The sequence below is a fragment of the Phasianus colchicus genome, chromosome 12 (assembly GCF_987193195.1).
Source record: "Phasianus colchicus chromosome 12, bPhaCol1.hap1.1, whole genome shotgun sequence".
Classification (NCBI taxonomy): domain Eukaryota; kingdom Metazoa; phylum Chordata; class Aves; order Galliformes; family Phasianidae; genus Phasianus; species Phasianus colchicus.
The window spans coordinates 15,340,170-15,361,037 of NC_143447.1; the positions used below are offsets into that span (position 1 = coordinate 15,340,170).

At 43.4% G+C, this 20,868-nt stretch overlaps 1 protein-coding gene across 1 annotated transcript in view; it reads left to right on the top strand.

Moving 5' to 3' along the window:
• The first annotated feature begins 5,596 nt into the window (after window positions 1-5,596).
• The window catches only part of MCTP2 (multiple C2 and transmembrane domain containing 2), a 142,868-nt gene continuing 127,596 nt past the window's right edge, over window positions 5,597-20,868 (top strand). Inside the window, exon 1 of the mRNA XM_090149059.1 lies at window positions 5,597-5,640. The gene's annotated coding sequence lies outside the window, so the exon portion shown is untranslated. The remainder of the gene's footprint in view (window positions 5,641-20,868) is intronic.

Sequence of the window (20,868 nt, forward strand, 5' to 3'; positions counted from 1 at the left end):
TCCTGTGTTCACATCTGTACGCATGTATGTGTGTGCAGATATAACGCGTGTTATATCAGTGTGTTAGTTAATTGGTGCATTCTCTAAATGGCTGTGGTTTTTTAATACTGCTATTCCCTTATCTCCACAAATGAATAACACTGTTAGATCTGATCTCTAATTATATTCTGAAGGGCAATAAACCCCTGAACCTTTCTGGATGTTCTTAATTAGATTGAAATCCAAACAAAACAGCCAAAAGAAAACAACCAGAGCGGTTGCTGGAATCTTGCTACACATTTATTGGTGATTGGGAACAGAATTAAGGGAACCAATCACTGAGAAGATTTCATGATTTGAGACCTTTCCAACTTTTCTCCGCATCCTGAAAAACGACCTTTGGTTGTTTTTTGGTTTTTTTTTTCCACGTTTATATTCACTGAATTTTTTTGATACGTGGTTTGTACAAGCACGTTCCAACACACTGGTTGTAAGGCAGCTCTTAGCTGCACGCAGGGCTGTCAGCACTGCTTGTGTAAATCACGTCCTTTCTATAAGCTGCACACATTTACACACTGACAGCTGAAAACACGGTAGAACACAAGGTGAAAACTCTGGGATTTTTTAGGGGTCACACTGCTACACGCCTGCAGTGTCACACAGACGTGAGGGAACATTGTGACTTAGTGTTACTTTAATGAGAAGGAATGAGTGTTCTTTATATACATCTATTTTCTGAATTGTGATGTTTTAGTTCACTTCTCATCTTGAAATGAGTGTTGAAAGGTATTTTACCTTTACTTATTTGTTGTTCTGCTCATTTTCATAGGTACAAAATAACTCCTTGCTGAAATGCAAACTATCTCTGGGGTGCAGCGCTACTCTTTGACTCCTCCATAGAAGCAAAACAGATCTGGGCCACAGACAAGAATGCAAAATCAGGATTGGATGGAGAGTGAACTTGGGAGTGAACTCTCTAGAAAGTACATGAGCGGGATCAGAGCTCATTGCACGTGAACTGAGCAGCAACGAAGGAATAAAACAACTTACAAGCTACGTCAGACCTGGAAAACAAAAGCGTTTTACAGAAGATTTCCTCTTGTTTGAGTTGTGATATCCAACCGTGATGGATAATCACTTCTTATCCTGGTTGTTTTGTTGCTTCTGAGACATGGAATTTTCACTTTAAGCCTGATTAAAGAGTAAAAAGAGGGGATGCAGCTGTGTCTCAATTAACCCTTAGCTCAGCAGCAGGGTTTTCTCAGGCTGCTTTGAGAAGAAAAACATAGTTAAAACAACAAAAAGTTTTAACTTTTGCCTCGAGGGCTGGAAACCTATTTTTCAGGCAGCTTAACTTCTGTCATTCTCAGTGTGTCTCTTCAAATTAGCATCAGACAGTGAAATAAATAGGAAATATTGCCCAAGAGTCCTTGGTTTTCTCAGAAAGGACTTTGGAAAAGTAGAGGGGAAGAAAAAGAAAGCCTGAATCATGAAAGCCTGCCACGTCTTTTTGCTGATGTGAAATCAAAACTGACGGAGATTATGGTCATTCAATTATTACGAACCAGTGTATGAGAAAACCAATAGCTTGATGATGCTGGGTTAAATGTTCTAGACAAGACATGGTGTGAACTTCCTGATGTTTGAATTCTAAATTTCAATAAAGGAAAAATAATGCCAAGTAAACCTGGTAAAAAGATCTCATCATATTATAGGATGTTAGTGTTATTTCTAGAAAGTTGAGCAGAGTGTGAGATGGGAGAGGAGGACACAACTAAAGAAATGGCACTGGTTTCTCCATAAGCATCCCTAACTGGTTCTTTTCAGATGCTGGTAGCCCTGTATCTTCACTGCCTCAGGACACAGGGCAGCAAGGTGCCTCACAAGGGCTGTCCATAAGGTATCCAGTCCAAGAGTCTGAAAAATTTTTGGTGCAACTTTGAAGCTCTGTTGACCAGCATGTGTATTGAGGGTTGCAAGGTTGTGTACATAGGGTATCATCCAAGCCCTGGTCAATCCACAATGTCCTTCAGCTGCAGAAACTCATATATCTTAATCATAACTACATTAAGCATTGTTTGTTGGGCAGCAGGAGCTATTCTGCCCAAGTAAAAGGCAAATATCTTCCTTACTGGATGTTTGTCAGTGGTCTCCTGGTAGTCAGGCACTTATCTGTGGCACAGAAGCAGATCCTAATTTAATGTGGTGGTTAAGGAGAATGATTTCTGATTCCAGCTCTTTACAAGCAGCAGCACAACATGACTCCCTGCCACCAGTCTGCTTCCATTTTCACCCCTGTAGTTTATTTCTTTCCCTCATTCACATACTTTCCTAAGTTGTCTTTTGTCCTAAGTATTTAAATTACATGTTGACTCTTTGTATTCTCTGAGTGGATAAATTAAACCATTATCAACAGGAGGAGCTTATCTCCTCCTTTATTCCACCTGGAGTTTGCTAATACATCCATTACCTTTATATCACAGAAAACAATTAACAGAGGTGTTTGTTGATAAAAGAAGCAGTTTATCTCGATCGGATTCTTGTATCTCACAGCCTGCAGCTCACCCTGCACACCTCAGGGCCAGAGTCCTGCAGCAGCTCCAATATCCTTTAGGATGAATGCGAAAGATATTCCCAAAATATATTTCATTTCAGAGATTATTCTTAATTGGAAAGCATCTCTCAATTTCACTGTTGATTTTTCTCTAAATATAAACAACAACAACAAAAGCCTGAAAAGAGCATGAAAGTACAAGGATAAAAGAGATCTGATTCATGGCTTTGTTTAATTACCCCTCCATTATATTTGGTGAGAAACACAGTGCAGTTCACAGCTCTCTCTGGCATGTAATATAACTATGATTAACATTTCTAAGTATAGTAATAACGTGGAGGAGGACGATAATAATGATGGCCACTGATTCCCACCCAATAGAAAGTGAAGGGAAAGGAACTGTAGTAGGATGAACCACGTGCTAGATTTATTCCTCTCTCAGAGGAAAAATAGGTCAATATTCTATTATAGTCCAAATATTATTAACTTTCTTTCCCTATATATTTTGGTATTTCATTGAAAAGCCCAGTGAAAATCAAAATCAATCTTTGGAAAAATGACTATCTCAGCTGTAATTTTAACAGTTTCCTCAATCTATATTTTCTTTTTTGCTTTTCACCAGGGTCCCTTGCATGCACGCACTTCATTTTCTCAACAGAAAGAAAAAGAGAAAACCAAAGCTGAGGTGGCATTCAAGTACTGTGGAGAGTACTGAGGGACATGGTGAGTGGGCATGGTAGGGGTGGGTTGGGGTTGGACTGGGTGAGCTTAAAGGTCTTTCCAACCTTCGTGATTCCGTGATTCAAAATGGAAGAAAACAAAGCGGATCCCGGTGCTTGTGGTTGTTTTTCATTGCAAAGAAAATAGCATCTTTCTCAAAACAAAATATGCATTGTTGATATTTATTGCAATATATAAATTTATTGCTTTTTGACAAGAGCCACTCTGGAATCACAGTATCACAGAACTGTAGGGGTTGGAAGGGACCTCCAGAGATCATCCAGTCCAACCCCGTGGACGTGTGTCCTTCCTGGAGTTGTGCTGGGAGTTGTATATTCCATCATTTCTGTGGGTGTCCCAGCCCTTTCTTTGGGACAAGAAAGGAAAACATCCAAGTGCCAGCATGAAATGGTATTTTTTGTGGGTAGAGCAAAGCTTGTAATAGGTAACCTCATATATTCAACCAGATCTGCTATAAATGTCTTCTCCATTTATTGTGATTGCTGTAACACAGAGCGCTCACTGCTTTATGCTGCTTCTCTGACAGAAGAGGAACTGCAGCAAAGGAGAGAAATTTCATCCATCTACGGCCAAGGTTAAGGCAACCTGTAGGAAAGAATGAAAACGACGCAGAGAAATGAGCACCTCATTTCAGCAAGGTCCAAACTGCTGTCTGCAACATTTTGGATGACTCAGCATGCTTCTGGTTTTATTTATTTCTGTTTTTCGTTACAGGAGGTGTTTCTGTCAAACTAAAACTTGAGGAGCTGAGCTTATTAGTGCATGACACGTCTTTCTCTGCCATGCCCAAAGCCGCAGCCATGATTTCCTTCTCACTGGCTCTGGGATGAAGCAGGTGTAGGGATTGAGGTAGTCTGGCACTGGAAATGCTGGTGGGAAGCTGGGCTGAGAGGAAACCCATTCCTTATGGGGTGTTACACAAACTGGGAGCTCTACAGAAACCCACCACAGAGACTGAGGGTTGGGAATAATTAGCACATATCAAAAAGTCCATCAGAAGCACAGCTTCTTTTTGGATAAAAGGGCTGAATTTTGCAGCTATTGGTCAGTGCAGTGAATGGAAGGAAAATGAATATCGGTGCAAACATGGACTCAATCCAGAGAGCAGCTCTTCGTTCTCCAGCATGCGTGTGGAAATCTATTGCTCCTCACTGAAAAATAAAGCTGGGAATGCATTATTAAAAAGCAGGACAAGCAATGTCTTAACCCCTTCATTTCAGAGCAGAACTTTTAGGATGAAGCACACTAATGGTTACACTGATATGTGATATTAGCTATCACATTAGCTAGGGTCAAGTGTTTGAAAGAGGTCTCACAGTCTACTACAGAGGCAATTTGTTATCAGCAAAAAATGGAGGCAAGAGGGAAAAGAGAAATGGAACAGGTGAAATAGGTAGCAGAAAGAGAGATGGAGGAGGAAATGAAATGGAAAAACACAAAAAACATGTTGGCTGTAGAGAAAACAAGGAGAAAAGTATGAATGAATGTGGGTTCTTTGGAAATGTTCTTGCTGACAAGAACCTGGAATTTTTATTTACCATCACTTCTTTCTTCTAAAGTATCTGCTATTTACAGTTTATTGCAGTTTCAGTATTTCCTACCATTTTCTTCCTGAGGAGTCTTTGTTCCCTGCCCTTCCCCCAGCTGTGTGGGACAAGAGCCACAACATCTAGAATTTAAAAAAAAGGGGAATGATAACTCCGGATCCGTTACAGAGCTCACCGACGATATATAAAATTTGAAAAGCACATTTTCATGTTTTTATGTTTTTTGTTTGTTTTTTTTTTTCACCCTGTCTGTCATCTTCTCTTTGAGGTCCTTGAGGGAGGATAAATGGGAACACCAGGTAGGTGGTCAGCAATGTCTGGAAGTGGCTAGTGCAGGAATAGTGGGAGCCTTGAGGGCCTCTGTACCTTTAGCATTTATGGAGTTAATTGTTAGATTGTGGATATGTTTAAGTGAGCAGGTAGAGCCACAGTGAAGGAAGCCTGTAGAGATGTCTCTGCTGCCTTGGCACATGGTTAGGAATGATGTGAATGCATACAGGCTGCAGCTTGATTAGCCAAGATGGCAATAATATTCATGAAACAATCAAAGCATTTTGCTGATGTGCAGGGAGTGACACACGATCCCAACTAAGTGAGAATGCTCAGATCTGCACATTTGCAGGTAGAAGCACAAAGCCCCCCTCCTCCCATGCTACTAGGCTGGAAAGGGTTAAAGAGCACCAAGCAATCTGCAATCAAGCAGCTGAGGCATAATTAACCAGACTGATTATGCCATAAAGGTTGTGGTAAGCCAAAGTTTGGGTTTGTCTGGAGGGGAGACTGTAGAACTCCTGAGCTGGGGGCAGCTCAGCTTCTGGGGTGAGTAGTTCACAACACTGAGCTCTGTGTTTGTCCTCCGTAGCTGTGGTGAAGCTGCTCTGGAGTCTTTGGGTTGAGGCTTGGTCTGTGTTTATTTGTGCATTTGAGATTCCCTATACAGGTTTCTTTGTAGCTGTTCTTTAATTGGGCTTTTTGTGAGCTTCTGTGTGCTGTTGGGATACTTGGTATAAAGATCTGAAAGCTGAGGAGCAATGGTTTTGAGCACCCAGAGCTGCAGAAAGCAGGATGCTCTGCTGAGGATCCTGAAAGTTCATCCTCATCACTGGGAATTCGTGGCCTGTTTTTCCTCTGGAGCAGTGCTGGCAATGGCTGAGGCCTGGGGCACCACACAAAGGTCCTCTTCTTTCTTTTCTAGCACTCAGCAGGGAAGTGTTTGAGGGCATTTACAGGAAAAAAGAAGGAAGGAAGTTTTTGGAGTCTACTGCTGAAAAACAAATTGGTGCGTCTCTCCTGTGAGACAAAGAGAACGCAGTGTACAAACACAACTTGGTTTCTGGCCTCTAAAAAAGAGGTGAGGGAATAATAAAAGAAAAATAAATAAAGGAAAATGCAAATGTTTATAAAGCTCCAGGCTTGCGGTACGTTTTGCTGTTTCCTCATCTCTAAAAGCCCTGTGCACCTTCAAACTTTCCTGACTGAGGTGGATATATAAAATAAGTGCCCAATTTGGGCTTGCACAGCCCAGCTGTACCATAAACAAGCAGTGCTGCCTGCAATCATTGGCCAGACAGCTGCTTGTTTATGGTATGGCTGGGCTATCTGCTGCCCTGCAGATTTTCTAACACCAACTCTGCTCTTGGAGGGGAGGCTGAGCCCTGCTCCATCAACCATCCCCTTTGCATAGGGCTGGAGGCAGGCTGCAAACCGAGCAGGGAGAATAATTCCCCTACAAATTGCTGCAAGTGTTAAAGCTCCAGGGAGTGGATTTAATAGCTGCCTTCCACTCTGCATTGGTTCGGCAGGCTGTGGTTTATGGGCACAGCTGGACGATAGTGAGAGAAGGCAGGAAGGGGAGGCCCTACTGTGCTTGGATTTGTGGAGAAAAATGAGTTTGCACTTGTTTGGGCTTTGCTTTGTGTCAGTTCATCCCTGAAAGGTTAGATGCAGAAGGATAGCAGTGGGCTGGGAGTGAGGAATGTGGGAATCAGCACCAGCAAAGCGAGGTCCAAGCAGCATGCTGTGGGATTTGGGTGGCCACGTGGAAGTAGCAGTGAGTTCAGCCTTCTGGGCAGAGAAAAAGAAGTTATGACTCCAAGCTCCTATATGCCTCAGGTTTCACATGGTGAAAAAGGGTGTGTGTATAAATGCCAACTCAGCAAAATGAATGGTTCACACAGAAAACCCAAGGCTGGGAGTGAAACTTGACTCACTGAGAGCCTCTTGTGTATTGAGTGCATGTGCTGTAGTGATTGAGGAATATCCCAGCTGCCCCTATCATGACAAAATAAAACAGTGCTTATTGAATATTTAGAGATTGAGATGCCAGAAAGGAAAAGAAGTTGCCCTCTGAAGATGTGGTGAAGTGGAAGCTGGAGATTGAAATAGCTTTTCAAGGAGGTTATGAGGCAGATGGTGATGATGCAGATCTGGGGAGGAAGGACCTCAGCATCCTGATTGCTTCTGTTGCAGGTGTGGAAATGCTTATCTGACCTGGCAGGCTTTGTGTAGGAAATACAAAGCTCTTCTTGAGGTTTCCAGGGTTTGTTTCTATTTTAATCCCACCAGTGGCAGGATTGCTTTCCAAATTTCAAAGCTAGTGAGCAAGGGCTGCCAGGGTTTGCTTTTCCCCGAATGGGCTCCTTGTGTCCAGCCCAGGACACGTGCTCTGGGAAAAGAGCAATGTGTTTCTGCTACGCCTGGGGACAGGCTCCTGATAGTGGCTGTGTCCTCACTTCTGTCAAATTCACCTTCTCAAAAGGGTAGAACTTTGTTCTTTGCCTTCTGAGCTATATAACCTCTCCAGCTTCAAATCTTTTTACTGCTTGGCTGCTGTTGACTGTTAAAAACTCTGGTCAGAAGCTGGAAAACTCTTGGACAAGGGGAAGTTTTAGGAATGTTCTGAAGTTCAGGGTAGCTCAGGCCAGATGGGGAGAAGTAAATTCTGTCTGTTAGCAAGTCAGTCTGCTTCTACATGACAGCAGCCAGCCACTGAGGGACCTCTTGCATCCCTGCTCATCATAAGTGGAGGATGCTGGGGCAGAGATGAAGCATGGGGGAGGTTTTTGTATCCCCTAGTGACCAGTCATGAATGTAAAAGTGGTGGTTGCAGTGTGCCAATGCAGCATGAACTTGTTGGAAAACGCAGTCCAAACCACGTACAGCTGCAGCGAACAGAAATCAAAGAGTTCTTCAGATTGCAAGAATCTCTGTACTTACCTAAAACAGGGGTCCCCCACGGCTGGGTTTGCAGGGATGTGGGTGGCAATGGGTGGTGGTGAAGTTACTGTCCAGGAAAAGAATGGATGTGGTCAGTGGATGTGGTGGGATGGGTTGATGGCTGGACTGGGTGATCTTAGGGTCTCTTCCAACACGAATGAGTCTATGGGCGGTGTTGGGACTCGCTGTCTCGCTGCCACCTGCAGAATGGGGGATTCCCGTGGGTCGCTTATGGGGCTCTGTCCCTCCGAAAGGGCTCGGCGTGTTCTTTCCGTCCGATGCGCTGCCTGCTCTCCGGCCCCGCCCCGGGAGGCGATGCTGTGAACGCAGTGCCCTCTAAAGGGGAACCTCAGAGTGAGAGCTGCAGGAAGCGCTGCCGCTAAAGCTCGTGTGGCAGGAGACAATTTCTTGAAATCTGCCTGCAAGCGTTTATTAAAATTGCAAAGAGTCGGAGACCTTGCGAGGATGCGCAGTCAGGGATGCGGGCATCCCCTGCAGCATCCATAGCGGCGTCTGGACCTGTGCAAGGGCTGGGCAGAGCTCTCTTAGCACTGTGGATCTGAGATGCCCTTATTTCACGAGCTCTGATGGAACGGTTTTAACTGTTTTGCTGTCGAACACCCTCCCGAGCTAAATGGAGCAAATCAAAGCGAATATTCCTGACACATTAATGAGCAAACACATTAGGAGCTCCGAAAATGAAATGCCTCCACATCACATAAATTCATTTCACAGTGTTTATATATTTATGGAAATGTCTTTGAATTATGCTCCCAGCTCTAGCAGAGATGATTTCTTCCATTACGAAGCAGGTTATGTGGTGATAACTTCTAGACCCCGATGAGCTACTGGAGCATGTAATTATCTTGTTCCACTTATTAATGATGAAAGGTCCATGCAAGTCCCAGAGAAGCTGTATGTACTGAGCTGAGTAGTTTAAAGAGGCCGTGTAAATTTAATTTGGTCTCAAATTTAGTTGCTGACTTGAAATAATCTTCAAATAAGGAATGCAAATGTTTTGGGGCATTTAAAACTTTTCAAAATCACAGATGGATATGGAGTACTGAGAAACTAAACTGATACAAATTAGGATTCGGGCTTGTAATTTAGAATTAATCCTACTGGTGGTGGAAGATGAATCAAAATGAGTTTCATTTCGGCCATCTGGGGAGGTGGCCAATTCATATCTTCTGGGCAGGAGGTCTGCAAACCTCTGTCCCCCAGCTTTCCTAAAATGGCATCACTGCTTTTATGTCTCCTCACTGTAATCCTGCTTCTCCAGGCTGCCATCATAATACTAATTGGTTCTGCATGTAAATAAACTATTGTTGACAGGACACTTTCGGTGATTCGCATATGACTCATGGAGAGAGAGGCTTTAAAAATGACTTATCCATAAACAGAGATTCCATATGTTCTAATCTGGCACGGATTTCTCGCCTTCTCTTTATAGCAAGGAATGTGTGTATGCCTATGTAGCAGGGTTATAATGTGACAATTGGTCTCAAAGTGAAACCAGGATTTATGGTACTTACTGGAGACCACAGAGGTAAAGTGAACAGCAGGCTGCATTTAATCATCTGAATTTTCAAATATTTCTTTTTCTTGGGTAAACCTGATCCTGGGGCCTTCACCAGTGCGATGCTATTCCAACCTCAGTAGAGAAGCCGTGCTTGTGTGAATTGTGTTACTGGACTCCTATGTGCTTAAGAAGCGAATGTACACTCTTCAGCACTTGAAAGCTTACTGGGAATATGGAGATGATGTTGAAGCTGCATTTCTGTGCTTTTTATTTTTCCCCATGACTCGGCTGCATTATAGATCCTCTTAGCAACGCTATTCATTCTCCCTGTCTCTTCCTTTGGCCTCTTGTTTCTCTCCAGATACTCTTGGCTTTGACACAGGGTCACTCATGTTACTTACTTTAAATTAAAATTAGATTTCTCAAAACTGTTGGGACTTTGAGTAAAACAGCTGAGAATTGTGGGTTTCCCATAAAATGCCTGGAAAATGGCAGCAGGGATTACCTGAGCACACAGAAGGCAGATTAAAAAGTCACAAACCAGTGGCAGGTGGTGTTTGTGCCATCATAATTTGCACAAGACAATGCTGCACATGTGAGCCATAAAATGGGATGAAAGGAAGCGCTGCTGGCAATGCGTTGTGTTGACTAAACTAGAACAAAAATCTGAGTTTTGTCAGTGTGGGGGCAAGGCTGGCACCTGCAGATAAAAAGGGCTGTCTGCTTATTCATGGCAAAGACACTGGCTGCTCTGCCAGCAGAGATGGAGCCCGTTGCTGTGTCTTCAGATGGAGCTCTCTGGGCTGGGAGCAGTTGGACTGGTGTGCTGCAAGCACTGGGCCATTGGCAGAGCTGTTGGTGGGAAAGGCAATTCTGGCCTCGCTTTCTTTTCCACATGGGTTTGCAGTGATTTTTCATTCTTCAAGCTGTGTAGGGAGAATGAACGAAGGCACCACATTGGCCTCAGCTGAAGGAAGATCCCTGGGCTTGGCTCTTCTGTCTTCATCACGTTTCTTGGCTCACAACCTGGCTCTGAAGTCCCGAGGGTGGCAGTGGTGGTTCATCAGTAAGCCCTGTAGGGAGCTGCCTTTAGCTGCTCCCAGGAAGACACTTTGCAGCTGCTGCTCCTTCCCCTGATGCGCGAGGGTGAGAGCATCCCTTAGCAGACCCATGTCAGCATTCAGGCAAGGATCTACTAATGTGCATCAGCAAAAGATAAATGATTGGGTCAAATTCTGACCAGTTTCTAGAACAGAAATTTGAGTGAAAGAATTTTTTTTTTTTTTGCGTATGATGAATATTACATTGTTATCCTGGTTGTGTGAAACTCTCATGCAGATTTAATCTGTTTTTCTTCTGATATGGAAGATTTCAGAAGGATGGAAGAGAAAGATCTGTCTCCCCTATTAATCATAGAATAGAATCATAGAATGGCTTGGGTTGGAAGAGACCTCAAGGATCATCAAGCTTCCAATTTGTTCTTTTCTTAGTTTTGTACAGCATCCCCAATGGATTTGGTAACAATAAAATAATAACAATTCAACAGATATTTTCTAAAACTGTTTCCCACATCCTGAGTCTTATGATTGCAGTTCTCTCCATTGTGAGACTCCTGGCTCCTTTGCTCCTGATTTTGTCACATATGAGCATTTGCTATGGAAGACAGTAGGTAATTAGAGAGTATTTTAACTTTGTCGGCAAAGGAAGGAACTGTGATGGGAAATCTGAAATGTGGGACATGGACAAATTATGGAAGGATTATTCAATTGTTTTACGTGTTGTTGCTTACTGCTTGGAAGCTGAAGGGACGAGCTGGTTGTGTGGTTGCTGAGAGGTGAGTAATGTGTTTACTGAGCAGCAATCTGCTGGCTGCCAGCACACCTCAGCTACTTGCACTTGCTGGTTGTAGCCACAGAGAGAGCTTGAGGTTAGAGTGCATTTGAACCTTTAAAATGCCAAGGAAGATCGTGCCTCATCTCTTTAAAAAATTATTTAATAAGCAATATCCTCAGAATAGATTGCACAAAATAGCTATTCTAGTCAGAGAAAAAATCCCAAACCAAAACTCAGTCCTTCTCAGGGTTCAGGGTTAGTTGGGCAGCATAAACTCAAGCCTACTTTTTGGGACAGTTTGAAGAACCTGTGATAGATGTCCTGGAAATATTTTGTCTAAAGCGTGAGCTTAGAGCTGCTCGTCTCTTGCTGGCACATCACGAGTGCTGAACAGGAATAGCAGGATTGTGGCCCGGGTTGATTAATGAATCAGTTACAATCTTTTTTTTTTTTTTTGGTAGAAATGCTGTTAGAATCCAGTGTGTGTTTCTGGGAGATATCTCAGTGTGGGTCCCAATGACAAAGTGAAAACATGACTTGCAGGTCATCTCAGAGCTTGGATGACCTCCATTTGTTAGCAGGTGGTTGTGGTTGCTGCTTAACTTCACATCCATTGGAGTGGATGGGTGAAGGTTACTATTTACAGTGATGGTTATGGGTTCCACTGGTGGAATCAAGATGATAATTCTTATTGGACCATCAAGCCTACAGATACACAGCAGCTTTGTTGTCCTGTTCAGTGCATGAGTTATCAGGTCCTGGGAAGGTGGGGTGTCCTTCATGGCAGGTGGAAGAAATTCCATTTGTTGAACAGTGGTGTAGGTGAGTGCTGATATGGAAGTAGGTGAAAAGGTTGAGAGGGAAGTCACTGAGATGAATGGTGAAATAGCAGTTTATTGAAATTCTGTTGTCTTCAAAGGGGCAAGGAAGTTGTATGGTCTATTAGGACACGTGTTTCCCATGGCCCTATAAATTCTTCAGGAAAATATAGCAATTAAAGGGCTGTTTTGGTATTTTTGGTCTACTAGCATTTTGCATTAGCACTTGGTCTTCTAAGAAATGCATCTTGTTCTGGTGTTCAAGGTATTCTTAAACCCTTCCTGTTCCAGGAGAAGAAAATCGAATTTTAAGTTGTTGGAGGGCTGGACAGGCAAAAATGCAAGTATACCAATGAAACCCTGCACTTAAAGGGGAAAATATGAGAAAGATGTCTTTGTATTGCTCTTGTGTATGCTTCTTAAGATCTGAACAGCTGCTGTTCTTTGCATCTATTGAACTTATGATGGGAGTTGCTGTTGCTCGTCCCTTTGCACCATGATATTGTACAGTGTGCATTTATCTTTGATACTCAGGTGCTGTGTTCCTGGAGAGAACCTTGCAGCCAGCCCAAGGACTCTGCTTTTGTCTGACCACCCTTATGAGCAATCAGTGCTAAAGAGAAAAAGCCTTTCGAGAAGGGCATCCTGAGAAGAGGCTTTTAGCAGTGCTCTGAATACCAATTGTTTGAGGAGGTGAAGAGCCAAATGAGTTGCCTGGATTTTGTTGGAGCTTTGCTGCGAGGCTGTTCTCCTGTAGCGAAGCAGTGGGGCCACCTAAGAAAACTCTGTTCACCATGGAACGGGCACTGTGTGGGCAGCTTTGCAATATATACAGAAGGGGTGCTGGAGAAAAAGGGATATTGAGTGGCAAATAGCAATTGTGCCAAAACAGGTGTGGATAAATGAAGTAATTCAGAAACTCTTCTAGGCTTATTTAGCAGCTTCTGTAGAGCTTGTCTGAACACAAGCTTCAAAGTGGATCAGAAGGTGAGCCCAGTATGATCTAAACACACAGATATTACTGGAGCTGTGCTTTGTTCCAGAATCTGCTACTGGCCTGGAAGGAAGAAGGTATTTGGAGAACATATTCCATGTGTCTTTGATTTTCTGTGAAATCAAAGCAGTGATACCAGTTACCCATGTGGAGATAAGCTGATAGAGAAATTAATTATACGAGTAGAATAATTTCCATGATCATCTGTGGCAAGTTTCCCAAGCTAGAATATTGAAATAACATTTTCAGTATATATTCATTTGATCATGCCTCTTCCCCTCTCATGTCCAGAAATGCAAGAAGCATCTTTTTTTTTTTTTTTTTTTAAACTTCCATTTAATTGGATTAGTCATCTACCTCCACAGGTATGTGCCTCAGGTCTGGTTCTTGCTGACAACCAAACCAGTGGGCCGTTACACAAGGTAGATGGAATCCAACATCAAAGGAAGGAGCAATTTGGGTTGGAGAGGTGCCAGCAGTTCTTTGTGCTTATCCAAATACCAGCATGCACGGAGATTTTTCTCATTGCTGCTAGAATGTGTTGCATGTCGAGTAAATCTTTGCTTGAGAACACAATTTTGCTACCATTATCTGCATGGAAATGGTGGTGTGGGTCTGCTTGTGGTGTTGGCCCACTCTTCGCATTCCCCAGATATACCAGCATTCCACAATGAAAATGAATGCAAACATAGTTGTTCCTTTTTAGTAATGCCTTGATATGAGCGGTTCTTCATCTCTTCCTGTCACACAATCAATGAGTAATTAATAATTATCATTGCTATAATGTGAAAGGAAGCATTTGTATGGAGATGTGAGTAGAGAATTCCTGCTGAGTTCTCCTAATGAAGCTATTGCTGCAAAATAGCTTCCAAAACATCTGTGAATTTTCTTGGTGAGCCCGCTGGAGATGGGACGTTGCAATTGTTTGTGTTGCTCTGGTGTAGACCTCAAGAGGGTGCTCCAAGGTCTTGGCCATGGTAACCTGCAGGCATCATCTCTGTGGAAGGGTCATTTGCTGTGGATCTGGACCACTTGCCCAAACAGAAGCGATTCCTGTATGGATGCTGGGAAAACTGGAACGTAATCAAAAATCCATTGAAGTTCAGAAGAGATTCAGATAAATGTCCTCTCCAGCACCCAAGTGGTGTGGGTTTTTTCTGGAGACCTCTACAGGAATGAGCGCAGCTCAGTTGCAAATGATGACCCTTTGGTTTGCACATTGAGTCAGATGCCCTGAGAGAATTGCTTACTATGTTACTTCTGGTATCCTTCTGGGAAAACTGTCTTTCTGTTCTATTTCTCTGCGGAGGAGCTTGGGAGCAGAGGCAGAAGGGTCAGCTGTGTTTTGTTCCTTCCTGAAAGATGCACCCAACAACAGCTGGGAAGATCTGCTCTGGGCTGGGCACAGCTCAGCCTATTCCCTGTGCCTTAGGTTTTCACATTTGGAAAGTGGGATGTTGCTACTGCTGCTTGAATTACTTTGTGAGCTACTGGTAAAGAACAGCTGGAAGAGAAGGCTCTGTTGGAGTATTGCTTGGGTGTCGGGACTTAATTCCTGTGATTTCTCCCTCCTAATTTACAGGATCGAAAGCTCTGTTTCAATAGTGGGCTGTCACATAAAGAACAATGAAATCCATATTGCAATCCATGGTGCAGCAAATGCAGGGTCAGTTTACAAGTGCAGCCATCTATAGAGCATCTACTAAAGCAGTTGGGGACCTATGGTGTGACACTGGGAGTGCTGGGAGGGGAGTTCCCTGTATGTCTCACGGTACATTTGCAGCTACTTTGCTGTCGCATCGAGTGCTCTGTTTTCTTTTGAGTCCTTGCCTGCCTCTAACCCTCCTGTATTTGCTGTGCTGAGATTCGGCTTTTCTGCCAGCCATGGGACAACATGCCCATACAGCTCAGGAGGTAAAAGTCTGCCCTTGGAACATCTTGTCCTGGGGGTCTGCATCTGTAAACCCAGCCCTATCAAGTCAGCATTTGGGTATGGCTGTTCCCAGCACAACACAAAGTCAGGAATGCCAATGTTAGTGCTGGGTGTGGGTTTGCTCCTGTCTTTTTCTTTTTTATTTTTTTTTTTTCTTCAAGGAGAAGATATTCTTGCTTTATTTCCAGAGGCAGTCCTTTCCAAAGCTGTGAACACGAGAGCTTGCTAAATATTAGCTTTCAAGGCTTAAGTCACAGTGTTTACTCGAGTTACCTCTTCTTGAAGTCTATATAAAAGAATGTTGTTTGCTCAGGCGTACTCCTAAAAGCCCCAAGACATGGCTCTGGAAGGAGGTATGCAGAAGCAAATGTAAATATTGCTGTCCTTTAAAGCTGGAAGCTCTCAGAGTAATCTATGGAAGGAAAATAGCAATGTGAAGGAAAGATTTCATAACATTTGGAGGTGAAAACTGTGGAACAGTGGAATTAGTACAAGCCTGAGAAATCCAGTGATATTGTGAATACAGCTTCACTTGGATGAGGTTTGGCCCTGCAATTGCAGCTGTTCTGTGTTGCCCTTTGCTGTCACCAAGGCAGTATTTTCCCATAGCCCAGCCTGAAGCAGCTGCTGAGAGCAGCTTTTTGGGACTTTGCTGGTCAAACTATGCTGTGGGACAGCAGCTGAGAGCAAAATATTGCTCATAGTTAGCAAAGTGGTTTCCTCCCAACTTTTGTCAGTAACTGGTGTCATTTTTTTCTGTGCTTGTGGAACTGTGAGCTGAAATTCAGGTAAATTGGAGAGGAATGTCACAAAGGAGTGTCTAAATACAGTGTGAGTAAAGGCAAAAGCTCAACAACAACATTTACAAACCTCTCAGTTCTTCCGTATCCATGCAGATACGTGGTGGCCAGTATTTACATCATGTGTGAGTGCTGAGCTTACTGAGGAGCCGTATGGCAAGAACAAATGTTACTTTTCCTATGTGTCAATGGACAACACATCCAATCCCTACTTCCTTTCTGCCCTGTCTGCAGGAAGCCATGAGCATCCTTTCCATCGCAGGGCTGGGATGTTGATAAATGGAGCCAAAATGTTTCCAAGCTGCAGCAGAATAAGGTCGTGCACGAGTTAATGCGCTAATTGTGCTTATCTGTGTGTTGCATCTAAGGCTGTGCTGTCCGGGTGAGGGAAAGGAGGCAGAGGGACCAGCCGTGTTCCTGCGTCCCGCGGATGGATTTATGGTTTCCCGATGCCATCTGCTGGCACGCACCTCACACACGCATCCTAAGCCCTTCAGCCTCCCTGTCCCATAAGGTGCACCTCCCCGTGTCTTTGCAGGTGGTGTAACCCCAAACCGAACTCCCTTACTGCTTTCTTGAGTTTTGCAAATCAAATGCTCCCTGCGGCCAAGCACCCGTAAAACCACTCTGTGATCCCCTCCGGGGCTGGGCTTTAGCTGGGTGCCCGAGGGCTTTCCACACCTCTCTGCATGGTGTAATGCTACATGGGAGCAGATCTGGATCCGAAGGGAGCTGCAGCTGTGTTGGTTTTGTAGCCATGTGGTTTAAGGGTGCAGGTTTCTCAGGTGTGATGGTGGCATCAGTAGAACTGGGTATGGGTAGGGCTGTAAGGATGCTGATAGAAAGCTTTGGGAAAAATCACAGAGTCGCAGAAGAAGGAAATCTTTGTTCCCTGAAAGGGGGCTGAAGGAAATCCTAAGTGAATATTAAAGAGATAGAAGGATATGGGGAAACTCCTTCTGTTCTTGTCTCTCAGCAGTAGCTTGTGGTAAGGAAAACTGCCTTGGGACAGCAGCATCACTGTACGTGTTTGTTGGCTTTGCTGCTATTGGCACTCCTGATATTCTGGTAGAGCTGCCGTATATCCCATGCTAGAACTGCTGTCTCTAGCACAGCATCTGCTGTGGAATGATAGATACTGCAGGAGAAATGATCTCTGGTGCTTCCTCAGAGTCCAAGCAGGCAAAACTCACTGCTTGTAAGCTCTACTTGTGTGCCAAAGTCATGGCTGTGCTTGTTGTATTGCACCAGTTTGATGGGCAGGGTCTCTGTCAAAGGAAAAGTTTAGTGACAAAATTCACTGAATTCTTTCCTTTTTATCTCCCGGTATTAAGAGAAACTTTCCCCTGCAAAACAAAACAAAAACACTAAAAACAACTTGAGAGTCGTCTGTTACAATTCATGCTTTGCACTTTCAGACTTGGGTCTGAATTTGCTCTGGCCTTCCTTCAGTTCTGCCTTTAGGGAACTTGAAACAGTTAACTACAAATTAAGTTTGGAGTTCCTGACACCTGAATTTGAGTATGTCAGGAATGGGTAGTGGCCAAGGCCTGGCTGGGATCTGTATTAGCATGTTTGCAGATATGGATCAGAGGTTGGAAATCCAGTTGTCTGAAGGATGAATGAAGAGGAGAAGTTGCTAATCAAATTTTCAAGGGCTGCAATGCAATAAAGCAGGGTAACTCGATGGAAAATGTAATCAAGCCTCCTAGTCTGTTTTCCTGCTACATTCAGGCTCCAATTTTTCAGCCCTTATGCCTTCCTTTTCATGTGGACTTGAAAGGAAAGGAGATGTCTATGAGCATCCATGAGCTCATTTAGCGCTATCAAACAAGTCCAGCAATCCTGCTGGATGGATCTTCCTGATGGCTCTTGCTCATAACTGGAGGCAATATTTAAAGGAATGCTCTATCTTCGAACTATTACTGGCATAGATATTCCAAAGTAGAAGCATAATGCTGGAGTAGAGAGGGAAAAAAAGATACTTTCCACCTGTTAACCAATAAGTGGCTGAAGTTGAAAGGCATTTTCTATCTTGCCCGTATATAACAAACCTGTTTTGTTTTTTTTTTTTCTGAGTTCCAACACTTGATTTTGTGGCAGGGAAAATTGTTAATTGCGTTAATGTTTGTGAAAGGAGTGCATCTGAATGTAAAATGTTTATCAGCAAAGAGTAGAGATCACAGCCTGTAATGGATGGGATGTATATTTTATTGATGTGAAACAGATGTCTGCCCACAGAATATATTGCCACTCCCTGATTGAATGAGAGTGTCTCCTTGCTTAAAGCTCTTACTGGAAACAGGAATCTGAGGTATTCTGGCATCTTTTTTTTGTAGGATGAAAGCATCTGAGCAAGTTCACAGCCGAACTGCAGGTGTTGGCTTTCTGCAAAGTAACCCCAAATGCATTTTCCTCAAAAATATGCAGTGTAAAAACACCACAGTAATTGATGCACTGCCTGCCTTTTGAGTTTGAGCCAATATTTAACTCTGAAAGTAATAATGAAGAATTTGGGTTTCTGTAAATATTTCAGGCACGTTAGTTCTGAAGGTTTAATGCTGTGCCTGAGCAGGAGGCTGCGCACAGCACTGCTGATTGAAGACTTAGGAGCTCTCTGCAGATCATTAATTCTTCCGAAATTCTTTCTAAAACTTGCTGCTGGCTTTAATGCAAAGCAGTGTTTAGCTGGAGCTGCCTGATAACAGTAAGCTTTACCTTTCTGGGAGAACGACAAACTGCCACCATCTTTTGGGACAAGAGTCCTCTAGGATCAAGCTTTTCTTGTTCCATTTCAAAGGCAATCTGTATCTACCTAGCTACAGGGATGTGTATGCATCCAGGGTGTTACGCTGCAGTATAAGGATGCTGTAAGTTCTTTCAGGCTTTACAATAAAAATAAATATGGCAGTGTCCCGTAGGGCTGGTGGAAGTGAAGCTGTGATCGATCATAGCTAAGGACTTCTAATGCTTCTGCTGTTTTACTCGAACATCGTTGCTCTCAACGGCCACACAGTGGCAGCAAAACCCAGTCAGGTTCCCCCGGTCTTAGGAGCGGTGGAAGATGTGAGCCCGTGGCTGTTCCCGATCCGTTTCCTGATGAGGATGACACGCTCTGCTTTGAGAGTCCGTTTTCCTTCAGTCTGTTCGGTCGTAGTGTTACTTAAGGCTTCAGGCTCCTGTATGACTGCATGCTAGAGTGAAACAATCCCATAACAAAACCTCCCAACCCTAAAGCTTAAAGAAAAAGAAGTAAGAGGACAATTTAAATACAGATAAGGAACTGAAGCGTGGAGGTGAAGGATTGCTTTCCTGTAGCAGAGGATTTATCTAGAGACAAGGAACTGGGTTTCTTTATTTTTAAGAGCCTTGGATTCATAAATCAGATGGGACTATCAATGTTTGAATGTTTGTTGCCTAAAAAGTGGACTAAGTAGTTATAGGAGGAGCAGACTGCTAAGCAATCATCGAGTGAGAAGTGAGGCTCTGGAAGGAGAGCATCGTGGGCAGAGCATTTGCACGAAGGAATGTGGCCATACAGGAAAGTGGGGCAAGATATAAGGGGTGTGTGAACTCTATAGCATCTATTTTTTTTTTGCATTCCTTGCAAGTAGATTAATGTGGGGTAATTTATTGGTTTAAAGAGGAAATAATATACACAACTTAATAAAACAGTTCTTGTGGAACAAGACAGATTCAGCTCGCTGTTCTGTGTTTATTCTGCAATAAAAGGTATCAGGAGCTACATTCATACAGATGTGCTGTACCCCTGCAGTATGGGCTGTAGCTTCTGGCTGTGGCTCTTCAATATCGCCACAGGCCTGTTTGGTTCTTCAGTTTTCCTGTCCTTTTAAGTGTATTAGAAATGACATATTACAGTTGGGATGTATTTATCCTGAAGGTAACAGCGTTTGGATGGAATAAAAGGCATGTTGCCAATTTTAAATTTTTCCTTTTCTCACTAATCATTTAATTTAAAGAGAAATAGCACAGCCCCTAATGGGTTTTTTACCTCCTGGTCCACGAATCTTCTCTGTTTCTCTCCTTGTCTAGAAGGACGGGATTTCTTTGCAAGGTGGTACAGATCAAGATTAATGTTCACCTGTGTCCAAGGATGAACACAAGGCCTTGGCATAGACCTTCTGAATTTCCACTCCAATGTGCAAATTACATACTCTAGCATGAAATTCATTTGACAGCATGTAGCTGTTGGAGGGCTAGACTGACCATGAAGGTGATCCCAGAGCCTTAGGCATTTGAAAGAACATCATACATCGGAGATATCTTCTGAAAGGTTATGTTCAGCTATGGAATCATAAACTATCTCAACTTGGAAGGACCCATAGGGATCATTGAGTCCAAGTCCTGGCTCCACCCAGAACCACCTGAAAATCAGACCACTTCCTGAAAACATTCTGGGTATCCAGTTCCTATCTCATGGCTACTGTCCCTCTGCTCCCATGGGCTTTCTAACAGCCCTTCTGGTTGCTGCCCATAGCCTGCTCTGAGCTGAGGAATTTTGAAATCAATAGGCACTAAACTTATATGCTGAAGTCAGGGTTTGTGGTGATTATTTCTTTGAGGATACTAAGCATTGGCTTGTTCCCCATGTGAGCGCTCTCTCAGCTCTTCTCCTGCTGCTCTTGGGATATACAAATATGTACAGTAGGTGGTGCAAATTCACTAGGCCACGTTTAATACATTCTTATGAATAGTAAAAGTTTCTTCCCCTTACACTGTTCCTAACTCCCAAGATTCCTTGCATTTCCCTGCTTTCTTTAGAGATGAGACTTTCAGCTCCTGCTCAGTGCACAGCCAGCTTGGCAGCACTGCAGTATTAGTGGTTCAGGTGAGCTGGCAATGCACCTCCCTTTCCCAGGGTCTTGTTCAGTGCGGCTTTTTCCCCTGAATGTTCCCAGATCCTGTTATTT